The sequence below is a fragment of the Chiloscyllium punctatum genome, chromosome 44 (assembly GCF_047496795.1).
Source record: "Chiloscyllium punctatum isolate Juve2018m chromosome 44, sChiPun1.3, whole genome shotgun sequence".
Lineage (NCBI taxonomy): Eukaryota > Metazoa > Chordata > Chondrichthyes > Orectolobiformes > Hemiscylliidae > Chiloscyllium > Chiloscyllium punctatum.
Window position 1 is genome coordinate 1422537 of NC_092782.1, and position 14999 is coordinate 1437535.

The window sequence follows — 14999 nt, forward strand, 5'->3', positions numbered from 1 at the left end:
GAAGCGAAAAGAGGAAAGAGAAAAGAAGAGAAAAGATAAAAGAAGAGAAATGAGAAATGAGAAAACAAGACAAAAGAGAAAAGAGAAATGACAAAAGTGAAAAGAAAAAAGAAGAGGAAAGAGAATTGAGAAAAGAATAGATAAGAGAAAAGCAGTGAAAAGAGAAAAGAAGAGAAAAGAGAAAAGAAGAGATAAGAGAAAAGCAGTGAAAAGAGAAAAGAAGAGAAAAGAGAAATGAAGAGCAAAGAGAATAGAAGAGAAAAGAGAAGTGAAGAGAAATAAGAAATGAAGAGAAAAGAGAAAAGAAGAGAAAAGAGAAAAGAAGAGAAAACAGAAAAGATAAATGAAGAGAAATGAGAAAAGAGAAATGACAAATTGAAAAGAGGAAAGAAGAGGAAAGAGATTAGAGAAAACAAGAGAAAAGAGAAAACAAGAGAAAAGAAAAAAGGTAAAAGAAGAGAATAGAGAATAGAAGAGAAAAGGAAAGAGAAAAGGAAAGATATGAAAAAAGTAGAGAAAAGTGAAAAGAAAAAAGAAATGAAGCGAAAAGAGGAAAGAGAAAAGAAGAGAAAAGAGAAAAGAAGAAAAAAGAGAAAACAGAAGAGGGAAACAGAAAGGAGGAGAAAAGATAAAAGAGAAATGAAGAGAAAAGAGAAAAGAAGAGAAAAGAGAAAAGATAAAAGAAGAGAAGTGAGAAATGAGAAAACAAGACAAAAGAGAAAAGAGAAATGACAAAAGTGAAAAGAGAAAAGAAGAGGAAAAAGAATTGAGAAAAGAAGAAATAAGAGAAAAGCAGTGAAAAGAGAAAAGAAGAGAAAAGTGAAAAGAAGAGATAAGAGAAAAGCAGTGAAAAGAGAAAAGAAGAGAAAAGAGAAATGAAGAGAAAAGAGAAATGAAGAGAAAAGAGAAAAGAAGAGATAAGAGAAAAGCAGTGAAAAGAGAAAAGAAGAGAAAAGAGAAATGAAGAGCAAAGAGAATAGAAGAGAAAAGAGAAGTGAAGAGAAATGAGAAATGAAGAGAAAAGAGAAAAGAAGAGAAAAGAGAAAAGAAGAGAAAACAGAAAAGATAAATGAATAGAAATTAGAAAAGAGAAATGACAAATTGAAAAGAGAAAAGAAGAGGAAAGAGAAGAGAAAACAAGAGAAAACAGAAAACAAGAGAAAAGAAATAAGGTAAAAGAAGAGAATAGAGAATAGAAGAGAAAAGGAAAGAGAAAAGGAAAGATAAGAAAAAAGTAGAAAAAAGTGAAAAGAAAAAAGAAATGAAGCGAAAAGAGGAAAGAGAAAAGAAGAGAAAAGAGAAAAGAAGAAAAAAGAGAAAAGAGAAGAGGGAAAGAGAAAGGAGGAGAAAAGATAAAAGAGAAATGAAGAAAAAGAGAAAAGAAGAGAAAAGAGAAAGTAGAATGTAAGAGAAAGAGAAAAGAAGAGAAAACAGAATAGAAGCGAAAAGAGGAAAGAGAAAAGAAGAGAAAAGAGAAAAGGAGAAAAAAGAGAAAACAGAAGAGGGAAAGAGAAAGGAGGAGAAAAGATAAAAGAGAAATGAAGAGAAAAGAGAAAAGAAGAGAAAAGAGAAAAGATAAAAGAAGAGAAATGAGAAAACAAGACAAAAGAGAAAAGAGAAAGGACAAAAGTGAAAAGAGAAAAGAAGAGGAAAGAGAATTGAGAAAAGAAGAAATAAGAGAAAAGCAGTGAAAAGAGAAAAGAAGAGAAAAGTGAAAAGAAGAGATAAGAGAAAAGCAGTGAAAAGAGAAAAGAAGAGAAAAGAGAAATGAAGAGAAATGAGAAATGAAGAGAAAAGAGAAAAGAAGAGAAAAGAGAAAAGAGATAAGAGAAAAGCAGTGAAAAGAGAAAAGAAGAGAAAAGAGAAATGAAGAGCAAAGAGAATAGAAGAGAAAAGAGTAGTGAAGAGAAATGAGAAATGAAGAGAAAAGAGAAAAGAAGAGAAAAGAGAAAAGAAGAGAAAACAGAAAAGATAAATGAAGAGAAATGAGAAAAGAGAAATGACAAATTGAAAAGAGGAAAGAAGAGGAAAGAGAAAAGAGAAAACAAGAGAAAAGAGAAAACAAGAGAAAAGAAAAAAGGTAAAAGAAGAGAATAGAGAATAGAAGAGAAAAGGAAAGAGAAAAGGAAAGATAAGAAAAAAGTAGAGAAAAGTGAAAAGAAAAAAGAAATGAAGCGAAAAGAGGAAAGAGAAAAGAAGAGAAAAGAGAAAAGAAGAAAAAAGAGAAAACAGAAGAGGGAAACAGAAAGGAGGAGAAAAGATAAAAGAGAAATGAAGAGAAAAGAGAAAAGAAGAGAAAAGAGAAAGTAGAGAAAAGAGGAATGAGAAAAGATGAGAAAAGGGAAAAGAGAAATGAAGAGAGAAGAGAAAAGAAGAGAAAAGAGAACGTAGAATATCAGAGAAAGAGAAAAGATGAGAAAAGAGAAAAGAAGAGAAAAGAGAAAGTAGAATGTAAGAGAAAGAGAAAAGAAGAGAAAACAGAATAGAAGAGAAAAGAGGAAAGAGAAAATTAGAGAAAAGAAGAAAAATAGAAAAGAGAAAAGAAGTGAAAAGAGAAAAGATAAAAGAAGAGAAATGAGAAATGAGAAAACAAGACAAAAGAGAAAAGAGAAATGACAAAAGTGAAAAGAGAAAAGAAGAAGAAAGAGAATTGAGAATGAAGAGAAAAGAAGAGATAAGAGAAAAGCAGTGAAAAGAGAAAAGAAGAGAAAAGAAGAGCAAAGAGAATAGAAGAGAAAAGAGAAGTGAAGAGAAATAAGAAATGAAGAGAAAAGAGAAAAGAAGAGAAAAGAGAAAAGAAGAGAAAACAGAAAAGATAAATGAAGAGAAATGAGAAAAGAGAAATGACAAATTGAAAAGAGGAAAGAAGAGGAAAGAGATTAGAGAAAACAAGAGAAAAGAGAAAACAAGAGAAAAGAAAAAAGGTAAAAGAAGAGAATAGAGAATAGAAGAGAAAAGGAAAGAGAAAAGGAAACATAAGAAAAAAGTAGAGAAAAGTGAAAAGAAAAAAGAAATGAAGCGAAAAGAGGAAAGAGAAAAGAAGAGAAAAGAGAAAAGAAGAAAAAAGAGAAAACAGAAGAGGGAAACAGAAAGGAGGAGAAAAGATAAAAGAGAAATGAAGAGAAAAGAGAAAAGAAGAGAAAAGAGAAAGTAGAGAAAAGAGGAATGAGAAAAGATGAGAAAAGGGAAAAGAGAAATGAAGAGAGAAGAGAAAAGAGAACGTAGAATATAAGAGAAAGAGAAAAGATGAGAAAAGAGAAAAGAAGAGAAAAGAGAAAGTAGAATGTAAGAGAAAGAGAAAAGAAGAGAAAACAGAATAGAAGAGAAAAGAGGAAAGAGAAAATTAGAGAAAAGAAGAAAAATAGAAAAGAGAAAAGAAGTGAAAAGAGAAAAGATAAAAGAAGAGAAATGAGAAATGAGAAAACAAGACAAAAGAGAAAAGAGAAATGACAAAAGTGAAAAGAGAAAAGAAGAAGAAAGAGAATTGAGAATGAAGAGAAAAGAAGAAATAAGAGAAAAGCAGTGAAAAGAGAAAAGAAGAGAAAAGAAGAGCAAAGAGAACAGAAGAGAAAAGAGAAGTGAAGAGAAATGAGAAATGAAGAGAAAAGAGAAAAGAAGAGAAAAGAAGTAAAAACAGAAAAGATAAATGAAGAGAAATGAGAAAAGAGAAATGACAAATTGAAAAGAGGAAAGAAGAGGAAAGAGAAAAGAGAAAACAAGAGAAAAGGAAAAAGGTAAAAGAAGAGAATAGAGAATAGAAGAGAAGAGGAAAGAGAAAAGGATAGAGAAGAAAAAAGAAGAGAAAAGTGAAAAGAAAAAAAGAAATGAAGCGAAAAGAGGAAAGAGAAAAGAAGAGAAAAGAGAAAAGAAGAAAAAAGAGAAAACAGAAGAGGGAAAGAGAAAGGAGGAGAAAAGATAAAAGAGAAATGAAGAGAAAAGTGAAAAGAAGAGAAAAGAGAAAGTAGAGAAAAGAGGAATGAGAAAAGATCAGGAAAGGGAAAAGAGAAAAAAAAGAGAAGAGAAAAGAGAAAAGTGAAGAGAAAAGAGATAACGAGAAATGAGACAAGAGAAAAAGATTACAAGAGAGGAAAGAAGAGAAAAGAGAAAAGAGAAAGGAGAAAGTAGAAAATAAGAGAAAGAGAAAAGAAGAGAAAAGAGAAAAGAAGAGAAAAGAGAAAGTAGAATATAAGAGAAAGAGAAAAGAAGAGAAAAGAGAAAAGAAGAGAAAAGAGAAAGTAGAATATAAGAGAAAGAGAAAAGAAGAAAAAAGAGAAAGTAGAATGTAAGAGAAAGAGAAAAGAAGAGAAATGAGAAAACAAGACAAAAGAGAAAAGAGAAATGACAAAAGTGAAATGAGAAAAGAAGAGGAAAGAGAATTGAGAAAAGAAGAGATAAGAGAAAAGCAGTGAAAAGAGAAAAGAAGAGAAAAGAGAAAAGAAGAGATAAGAGAAAAGCAGTGCAAAGAGAAAAGAAGAGAAAAGAGAAATGAAGAGCAAAGAGAATAGAAGAGAAAAGAGAAGTGAAGAGAAATGAGAAATGAAGAGAAAAGAGAAAAGAAGAGCAAAGAGAATAGAAGAGAAAAGAGAAGTGAAGAGAAATGAGAAATGAAGAGAAAAGAGAAAAGAAGAGAAAAGAGAAAAGAAGAGAAAACAGAAAAGATAAATGAAGAGAAATGAGAAAAGAGAAATGACAAATTGAAAAGAGAAAAGAAGTGGAAAGAGAAAAGAGAAAACAAGTGAAAAGAAAAAAGGTAAAAGAAGAGAATAGAAAATAGAAGAGAAGAGGAAAGAGAAAAGTATAGAAAAGAAAAAAGAAGAGAAAAGTGAAAAGAATAAAGAAATGAAGCGAAAAGAGGAAAGAGAAAAGAAGAGAAAAGAGAAAAGAAGAAAAAAGAGAAAACAGAAGAGGGAAAGAGAAAGGAGGATAAAAGATAAAAGAGAAATGAAGAGAAAAGAGAAAAGGAGAGAAAAGAGAAAGTACAGAAAAGAGGAATGAGAAAAGATGAGAAAAGGGAAAAGAGAAATGAAGAGAGAAGAGAAAAGAAGAGAAAAGAGAAAAGAAGATAAAAGAGAAAAGAGAAGAGGGAAAGACAAAGGAGGAGAAAAGATAAAAGAGAAATGAAGAGAAAAGAGAAAAGAAGAGAAAAGAGAAAAGATAAAAGAAGAGAAATGAGAAATGAGAAAAGAAGACAAAAGAGAAAAGAGAAATGACAAAAGTGAAAAGAGAAAAGAAGAGGAAAGAGAATTGAGAATGAAGAGAAAAGAAGAGATAAGAGAAAAGCAGTGAAAAGAGAAAAGAAGAGAAAAGAAGAGCAAAGAGAATAGAAGAGAAAAGAGAAGTGAAGAGAAATGAGAAATGAAGAGAAAAGAGAAAAGAAGAGAAAAGAGAAAAGAAGAGAAAACAGAAAAGATAAATGAAGAGAAATGAGTAAAGAGAAATGACAAATTGAAAAGAGGAAAGAAGAGGAAAGAGAATAGAGAAAACAAGAGAAAAGAGAAAACAAGAAAAAAGAAAAAAGGTAAGAGAAGAGAATAGAGAATACAAGAGAAGAGGAAAGAGAAAAGGAAAGAAAAGAAAAAAGAAGAGAAAGCTGAAAAGAAAAAAGAAATGAAGCGAAAAGAGGAAAGAGAAAAGAAGAGAAAAGAGAAAAGAAGATAAAAGAGAAAAGAGAAGAGGGAAAGACAAAGGAGGAGAAAAGATAAAAGAGAAATGAAGAGAAAAGAGAAAAGAAGAGAAAAGAGAAAAGATAAAAGAAGAGAAATGAGAAATGAGAAAACAAGACAAAAGAGAAAAGAGAAATGACAAAAGTGAAAAGAGAAAAGAAGAGGAAAAAGAATTGAGAAAAGAAGAAATAAGAGAAAAGCAGTGAAAAGAGAAAAGAAGAGAAAAGTGAAAAGAAGAGATAAGAGAAAAGCAGTGAAAAGAGAAAAGAAGAGAAAAGAGAAATGAAGAGAAAAGAGAAAAGAAGAGAAAAGAAGTAAAAACAGAAAAGATAAATGAAGAGAAATGAGAAAAGAGAAATGACAAATTGAAAAGAGGAAAGAAGAGGAAAGAGAAAAGAGAAAACAAGAGAAAAGGAAAAAGGTAAAAGAAGAGAATAGAGAATAGAAGAGAAGAGGAAAGAGAAAAGGATAGAGAAGAAAAAAGAAGAGAAAAGTGAAAAGAAAAAAAGAAATGAAGCGAAAAGAGGAAAGAGAAAAGAAGAGAAAAGAGAAAAGAAGAAAAAAGAGAAAACAGAAGAGGGAAAGAGAAAGGAGGAGAAAAGATAAAAGAGAAATGAAGAGAAAAGTGAAAAGAAGAGAAAAGAGAAAGTAGAGAAAAGAGGAATGAGAAAAGATCAGGAAAGGGAAAAGAGAAAAAAAAGAGAAGAGAAAAGAGAAAAGTGAAGAGAAAAGAGATAACGAGAAATGAGACAAGAGAAAAAGATTACAAGAGAGGAAAGAAGAGAAAAGAGAAAAGAGAAAGGAGAAAGTAGAAAATAAGAGAAAGAGAAAAGAAGAGAAAAGAGAAAAGAAGAGAAAAGAGAAAGTAGAATATAAGAGAAAGAGAAAAGAAGAGAAAAGAGAAAAGAAGAGAAAAGAGAAAGTAGAATATAAGAGAAAGAGAAAAGAAGAAAAAAGAGAAAGTAAAATGTAAGAGAAAGAGAAAAGAAGAGAAATGAGAAAACAAGACAAAAGAGAAAAGAGAAATGACAAAAGTGAAATGAGAAAAGAAGAGGAAAGAGAATTGAGAAAAGAAGAGATAAGAGAAAAGCAGTGAAAAGAGAAAAGAAGAGAAAAGAGAAAAGAAGAGATAAGAGAAAAGCAGTGCAAAGAGAAAAGAAGAGAAAAGAGAAATGAAGAGCAAAGAGAATAGAAGAGAAAAGAGAAGTGAAGAGAAATGAGAAATGAAGAGAAAAGAAGAGAAAAGAAGTAAAAACAGAAAAGATAAATGAAGAGAAATGAGAAAAGAGAAATGACAAATTGAAAAGAGGAAAGAAGAGGAAAGAGAAAAGAGAAAACAAGAGAAAATGAAAAAGGTAAAAGAAGAGAATAGAGAATAGAAGAGAAGAGGAAAGAGAAAAGGATAGAGAAGAAAAAAGAAGAGAAAAGTGAAAAGAAAAAAAGAAATGAAGCGAAAAGAGGAAAGAGAAAAGAAGAGAAAAGAGAAAAGAAGAAAAAAGAGAAAACAGAAGAGGGAAAGAGAAAGGAGGAGAAAAGATAAAAGAGAAATGAAGAGAGAAGAGAAAAGAAGAGAAAAGAGAAAAGAAGATAAAAGAGAAAAGAGAAGAGGGAAAGACAAAGGAGGAGAAAAGATAAAAGAGAAATGAAGAGAAAAGAGAAAAGAAGAGAAAAGAGAAAAGATAAAAGAAGAGAAATGAGAAATGAGAAAACAAGACAAAAGAGAAAAGAGAAATGACAAAAGTGAAAAGAGAAAAGAAGAGGAAAGAGAATTGAGAATGAAGAGAAAAGAAGAGATAAGAGAAAAGCAGTGAAAAGAGAAAAGAAGAGAAAAGAAGAGCAAAGAGAATAGAAGAGAAATGAGAAGTGAAGAGAAATGAGAAATGAAGAGAAAAGAGAAAAGAAGAGAAAAGAAGAGAAAACAGAAAAGATAAATGAAGAGAAATGAGTAAAGAGAAATGACAAATTGAAAAGAGGAAAGAAGAGGAAAGAGAATAGAGAAAACAAGAGAAAAGAGAAAACAAGAGAAAAGAAAAAAGGTAAGAGAAGAGAATAGAGAATAGAAGAGAAGAGGAAAGAGAAAAGGAAAGAAAAGAAAAAAGAAGAGAAAGCTGAAAAGAAAAAAGAAATGAAGCGAAAAGAGGAAAGAGAAAAGAAGAGAAAAGAAAAAAGAAGAGAAATGAGAAATGAGAAAACAAGACAAAAGAGAAAAGAGAAATGACAAAAGTGAAAAGAGAAAAGAAGAGGAAAGAGAATTGAGAAAAGAATAGATAAGAGAAAAGCAGTGAAAAGAGAAAAGAAGAGAAAAGAGAAAAGAAGAGATAAGAGAAAAGCAGTGAAAAGAGAAAAGAAGAGAAAAGAGAAATGAAGAGCAAAGAGAATAGAAGAGAAAAGAGAAGTGAAGAGAAATAAGAAATGAAGAGAAAAGAGAAAAGAAGAGAAAAGAGAAAAGAAGAGAAAACAGAAAAGATAAATGAAGAGAAATGAGAAAAGAGAAATGACAAATTGAAAAGAGGAAAGAAGAGGAAAGAGATTAGAGAAAACAAGAGAAAAGAGAAAACAAGAGAAAAGAAAAAAGGTAAAAGAAGAGAATAGAGAATAGAAGAGAAAAGGAAAGAGAAAAGGAAAGATATGAAAAAAGTAGAGAAAAGTGAAAAGAAAAAAGAAATGAAGCGAAAAGAGGAAAGAGAAAAGAAGAGAAAAGAGAAAAGAAGAAAAAAGAGAAAACAGAAGAGGGAAACAGAAAGGAGGAGAAAAGATAAAAGAGAAATGAAGAGAAAAGAGAAAAGAAGAGAAAAGAGAAAGTAGAGAAAAGAGGAATGAGAAAAGATGAGAAAAGGGAAAAGAGAAATGAAGAGAGAAGAGAAAAGAAGAGAAAAGAGAACGTAGAATATAAGAGAAAGAGAAAAGATGAGAAAAGAGAAAAGAAGAGAAAAGAGAAAGTAGAATATAAGAGAAAGAGAAAAGAAGAGAAAACAGAATAGAAGAGAAAAGAGGAAAGAGAAAAGGAGAGAAAAGAGAAAAGAAGAAAAATAGAAAAGGGAAAAGAAGAGAAAAGAGAAAAGATAAAAGAAGAGAAATGAGAAATGAGAAAACAAGACAAAAGAGAAAAGAGAAATGACAAAAGTGAAAAGAGAAAAGAAGAGGAAAGAGAATTGAGAAAAGAAGAAATAAGAGAAAAGCAGTGAAAAGAGAAAAGAAGAGAAAAGTGAAAAGAAGAGATAAGAGAAAAGCAGTGAAAAGAGAAAAGAAGAGAAAAGAGAAATGAAGAGAAATGAGAAATGAAGAGAAAAGAGAAAAGAAGAGAAAAGAGAAAAGAAGAGATAAGAGAAAAGCAGTGAAAAGAGAAAAGAAGAGAAAAGAGAAATGAAGAGCAAAGAGAATAGAAGAGAAAAGAGAAGTGAAGAGAAATGAGAAATGAAGAGAAAAGAGAAAAGAAGAGAAAAGAGAAAAGAAGAGAAAACAGAAAAGATAAATGAAGAGAAATTAGAAAAGAGAAATGACAAATTGAAAAGAGAAAAGAAGAGGAAAGAGAAAACAAGAGAAAAGAAAAAAGGTAAAAGAAGAGAATAGAGAATAGAAGAGAAAAGGAAAGAGAAAAGGAAAGATAAGAAAAAAGTAGAAAAAAGTGAAAAGAAAAAAGAAATGAAGCGAAAAGAGGAAAGAGAAAAGAAGAGAAAAGAGAAAAGGAGAAAAAAGAGAAAACAAAGGAGGGAAAGAGAAAGGAGGAGAAAAGATAAAAGAGAAATGAAGAGAAAAGAGAATAGAAGAGAAAAGAGAAAAGATAAAAGAAGAGAAATGAGAAATGAGAAAACAAGACAAAAGAGAAAAGAGAAAGGACAAAAGTGAAAAGAGAAAAGAAGAGGAAAGAGAATTGAGAAAAGAAGAAATAAGAGAAAAGCAGTGAAAAGAGAAAAGAAGAGAAAAGTGAAAAGAAGAGATAAGAGAAAAGCAGTGAAAAGAGAAAAGAAGAGAAAAGAGAAATGAAGAGAAATGAGAAATGAAGAGAAAAGAGAAAAGAAGAGAAAAGAGAAAAGAAGAGATAAGAGAAAAGCAGTGAAAAGAGAAAAGAAGAGAAAAGAGAAATGAAGAGCAAAGAGAATAGAAGAGAAAAGAGTAGTGAAGAGAAATGAGAAATGAAGAGAAAAGAGAAAAGAAGAGAAAAGAGAAAAGAAGAGAAAACAGAAAAGATAAATGAAGAGAAATGAGAAAAGAGAAATGACAAATTGAAAAGAGGAAAGAAGAGGAAAGAGATGAGAGAAAACAAGAGAAAAGAGAAAACAAGAGAAAAGAAAAAAGGTAAAAGAAGAGAATAGAGAATAGAAGAGAAAAGGAAAGAGAAAAGGAAAGATAAGAAAAAAGTAGAGAAAAGTGAAAAGAAAAAAGAAATGAAGCGAAAAGAGGAAAGAGAAAAGAAGAGAAAAGAGAAAAGAAGAAAAAAGAGAAAACAGAAGAGGGAAACAGAAAGGAGGAGAAAAGATAAAAGAGAAATGAAGAGAAAAGAGAAAAGAAGAGAAAAGAGAAAGTAGAGAAAAGAGGAATGAGAAAAGATGAGAAAAGAGAAAAGAAGTGAAAAGAGAAAAGATAAAAGAAGAGAAATGAGAAATGAGAAAACAAGACAAAAGAGAAAAGAGAAATGACAAAAGTGAAAAGAGAAAAGAAGAAGAAAGAGAATTGAGAATGAAGAGAAAAGAAGAGATAAGAGAAAAGCAGTGAAAAGAGAAAAGAAGAGAAAAGAAGAGCAAAGAGAATAGAAGAGAAAAGAGAAGTGAAGAGAAATGAGAAATGAAGAGAAAAGAAGAGAAAAGAAGTAAAAACAGAAAAGATAAATGAAGAGAAATGAGAAAAGAGAAATGACAAATTGAAAAGAGGAAAGAAGAGGAAAGAGAAAAGAGAAAACAAGAGAAAATGAAAAAGGTAAAAGAAGAGAATAGAGAATAGAAGAGAAGAGGAAAGAGAAAAGGATAGAGAAGAAAAAAGAAGAGAAAAGTGAAAAGAAAAAAAGAAATGAAGCGAAAAGAGGAAAGAGAAAAGAAGAGAAAAGAGAAAAGAAGAAAAAAGAGAAAACAGAAGAGGGAAAGAGAAAGGAGGAGAAAAGATAAAAGAGAAATGAAGAGAAAAGTGAAAAGAAGAGAAAAGAGAAAGTAGAGAAAAGAGGAATGAGAAAAGATCAGGAAAGGGAAAAGAGAAAAAAAAGAGAAGAGAAAAGAGAAAAGTGAAGAGAAAAGAGATAACGAGAAATGAGACAAGAGAAAAAGATTACAAGAGAGGAAAGAAGAGAAAAGAGAAAAGAGAAAGGAGAAAGTAGAAAATAAGAGAAAGAGAAAAGAAGAGAAAAGAGAAAAGAAGAGAAAAGAGAAAGTAGAATATAAGAGAAAGAGAAAAGAAGAAAAAAGAGAAAGTAGAATGTAAGAGAAAGAGAAAAGAAGAGAAATGAGAAAACAAGACAAAAGAGAAAAGAGAAATGACAAAAGTGAAATGAGAAAAGAAGAGGAAAGAGAATTGAGAAAAGAAGAGATAAGAGAAAAGCAGTGAAAAGAGAAAAGAAGAGAAAAGAGAAAAGAAGAGATAAGAGAAAAGCAGTGCAAAGAGAAATGAAGAGAAAAGAGAAATGAAGAGCAAAGAGAATAGAAGAGAAAAGAGAAGTGAAGAGATATGAGAAATGAAGAGAAAAGAGAAAAGAAGAGAAAAGAGAAAAGAAGAGAAAACAGAAAAGATAAATGAAGAGAAATGAGAAAAGAGAAATGACAAATTGAAAAGAGGAAAGAAGTGGAATGAGAAAAGAGAAAACAAGTGAAAAGAAAAAAGGTAAAAGAAGAGAATAGAAAATAGAAGAGAAGAGGAAAGAGAAAAGTATAGAAAAGAAAAAAGAAGAGAAAAGTGAAAAGAAAAAAGAAATGAAGCGAAAAGAGGAAAGAGAAAAGAAGAGAAAAGAGAAAAGAAGAAAAAAGAGAAAACAGAAGAGGGAAAGAGAAAGGAGGATAAAAGATAAAAGAGAAATGAAGAGAAAAGAGAAAAGGAGAGAAAAGAGAAAGTACAGAAAAGAGGAATGAGAAAAGATGAGAAAAGGGAAAAGAGAAATGAAGAGAGAAGAGAAAAGAAGAGAAAAGAGAAAAGAAGATAAAAGAGAAAAGAGAAGAGGGAAAGACAAAGGAGGAGAAAAGATAAAAGAGAAATGAAGAGAAAAGAGAAAAGAAGAGAAAAGAGAAAAGATAAAAGAAGAGAAATGAGAAATGAGAAAACAAGACAAAAGAGAAAAGAGAAATGACAAAAGTGAAAAGAGAAAAGAAGAGGAATGAGAATTGAGAATGAAGAGAAAAGAAGAGATAAGAGAAAAGCAGTGAAAAGAGAAAAGAAGAGAAAAGAAGAGCAAAGAGAATAGAAGAGAAAAGAGAAGTGAAGAGAAATGAGAAATGAAGAGAAAAGAGAAAAGAAGAGAAAAGAAGAGAAAACAGAAAAGATAAATGAAGAGAAATGAGTAAAGAGAAATGACAAATTGAAAAGAGGAAAGAAGAGGAAAGAGAATAGAGAAAACAAGAGAAAAGAGAAAACAAGAGAAAAGAAAAAAGGTAAGAGAAGAGAATAGAGAATAGAAGAGAAGAGGAAAGAGAAAAGGAAAGAAAAGAAAAAAGAAGAGAAAGCTGAAAAGAAAAAAGAAATGAAGCGAAAAGAGGAAAGAGAAAAGAAGAGAAAAGATAAAAGAAGAGAAATGAGAAATGAGAAAACAAGACAAAAGAGAAAAGAGAAATGACAAAAGTGAAAAGAAAAAAGAAGAGGAAAGAGAATTGAGAAAAGAATAGATAAGAGAAAAGCAGTGAAAAGAGAAAAGAAGAGAAAAGAGAAAAGAAGAGATAAGAGAAAAGCAGTGAAAAGAGAAAAGAAGAGAAAAGAGAAATGAAGAGCAAAGAGAATAGAAGAGAAAAGAGAAGTGAAGAGAAATGAGAAATGAAGAGAAAAGATAAAAGAAGAGAAATGAGAAATGAGAAAACAAGACAAAAGAGAAAAGAGAAAGGACAAAAGTGAAAAGAGAAAAGAAGAGGAAAGAGAATTGAGAAAAGAAGAAATAAGAGAAAAGCAGTGAAAAGAGAAAAGAAGAGAAAAGTGAAAAGAAGAGATAAGAGAAAAGCAGTGAAAAGAGAAAAGAAGAGAAAAGAGAAATGAAGAGAAATGAGAATAGAAGAGAAAAGAGAAGTGAAGAGAAATGAGAAATGAAGAGAAAAGAGAAAAGAAGAGAAAAGAGAAAAGATAAATGAAGAGAAATGAGAAAAGAGAAATGACAAATTGAAAAGAGGAAAGAAGTGGAAAGAGAAAAGAGAAAACAAGTGAAAAGAAAAAAGGTAAAAGAAGAGAATAGAAAATAGAAGAGAAGAGGAAAGAGAAAAGTATAGAAAAGAAAAAAGAAGAGAAAAGTGAAAAGAAAAAAGAAATGAAGCGAAAAGAGGAAAGAGAAAAGAAGAGAAAAGAGAAAAGAAGAAAAAAGAGAAAACAGAAGAGGGAAAGAGAAAGGAGGATAAAAGATAAAAGAGAAATGAAGAGAAAAGAGAAAAGGAGAGAAAAGAGAAAGTACAGAAAAGAGGAATGAGAAAAGATGAGAAAAGGGAAAAGAGAAATGAAGAGAGAAGAGAAAAGAAGAGAAAAGAGAAAAGAAGATAAAAGAGAAAAGAGAAGAGGGAAAGACAAAGGAGGAGAAAAGATAAAAGAGAAATGAAGAGAAAAGAGAAAAGACGAGAAAAGAGAAAAGATAAAAGAAGAGAAATGAGAAATGAGAAAACAAGACAAAAGAGAAAAGAGAAATGACAAAAGTGAAAAGAGAAAAGAAGAGAAAAGAAGAGCAAAGAGAATAGAAGAGAAAAGAGAAGTGAAGAGAAATGAGAAATGAAGAGAAAAGAGAAAAGAAGAGAAAAGAGAAAAGAAGAGAAAACAGAAAAGATAAATGAAGAGAAATGAGTAAAGAGAAATGACAAATTGAAAAGAGGAAAGAAGAGGAAAGAGAATAGAGAAAACAAGAGAAAAGAGAAAACAAGAGAAAAGAAAAAAGGTAAGAGAAGAGAATAGAGAATAGAAGAGAAGAGGAAAGAGAAAAGGAAAGAAAAGAAAAAAGAAGAGAAAGCTGAAAAGAAAAAAGAAATGAAGCGAAAAGAGGAAAGAGAAAAGAAGAGAAAAGAGAAAAGAAGATAAAAGAGAAAAGATAAAAGAAGAGAAATGAGAAATGAGAAAACAAGACAAAAGAGAAAAGAGAAATGACAAAAGTGAAAAGAGAAAAGAAGAGGAAAGAGAATTGAGAAAAGAAGAAATAAGAGAAAAGCAGTGAAAAGAGAAAAGAAGAGAAAAGTGAAAAGAAGAGATAAGAGAAAAGCAGTGAAAAGAGAAAAGAAGAGAAAAGAGAAATGAAGAGAAATGAGAAATGAAGAGAAAAGAGAAAAGAAGAGAAAAGAAGAGATAAGAGAAAAGCAGTGAAAAGAGAAAAGAAGAGAAAAGAGAAATGAAGAGCAAAGAGAATAGAAGAGAAAAGAGAAGTGAAGAGAAATGAGAAATGAAGAGAAAAGAGAAAAGAAGAGAAAAGAGAAAAGAAGAGAAAACAGAAAAGAAAAATGAAGAGAAATTAGAAAAGAGAAATGACAAATTGAAAAGAGAAAGAAGAGGAAAGAGAATAGAGAAAACAAGAGAAATCAGAAAACAAGAGAAAAGAAAAAAGGTAAAAGAAGAGAATAGAGAATAGAAGAGAAAAGGAAAGAGAAAAGGAAAGATAAGAAAAAAGTAGAGAAAAGTGAAAAGAAAAAAGAAATGAAGCGAAAAGAGGAAAGAGAAAAGAAGAGAAAAGAGAAAAGAAGAAAAAAGAGAAAAGAGAAGAGGGAAACAGAAAGGAGGAGAAAAGATTCAAGAGAAATGAAGAGAAAAGAGAAAAGAAGAGAAAAGAGAAAGTAGAGAAAAGAGGAATGAGAAAAGATGAGAAAAGGGAAAAGAGAAATGAAGAGAGAAGAGAAAAGAAGAGAAAAGAGAATGTAGAATATAAGAGAAAGAGAAAAGATGAGAAAAGAGAAAAGAAGAGAAAAGAGAAAGTAGAATGTAAGAGAAAGAGAAAAGAAGAGAAAACAGAATAGAAGAGAAAAGAGGAAAGAGAAAAGGAGAGAAAAGAAGAAAAATAGAAAAGAGAAAAGAAGTGAAAAGAGAAAAGATAAAAGAAGAGAAATGAGAAATGAGAAAACAAGACAAAAGAGAAAAGAGAAATGACAAAAGTGAAAAGAGAAAAGAAGAGGAAAGAGAATTGAGAATGAAGAGAAAAGAAGAGATAAGAGAAAAGCAGTGAAAAGAGAAAAGAAGAGAAAAGAAGAGCAAAGA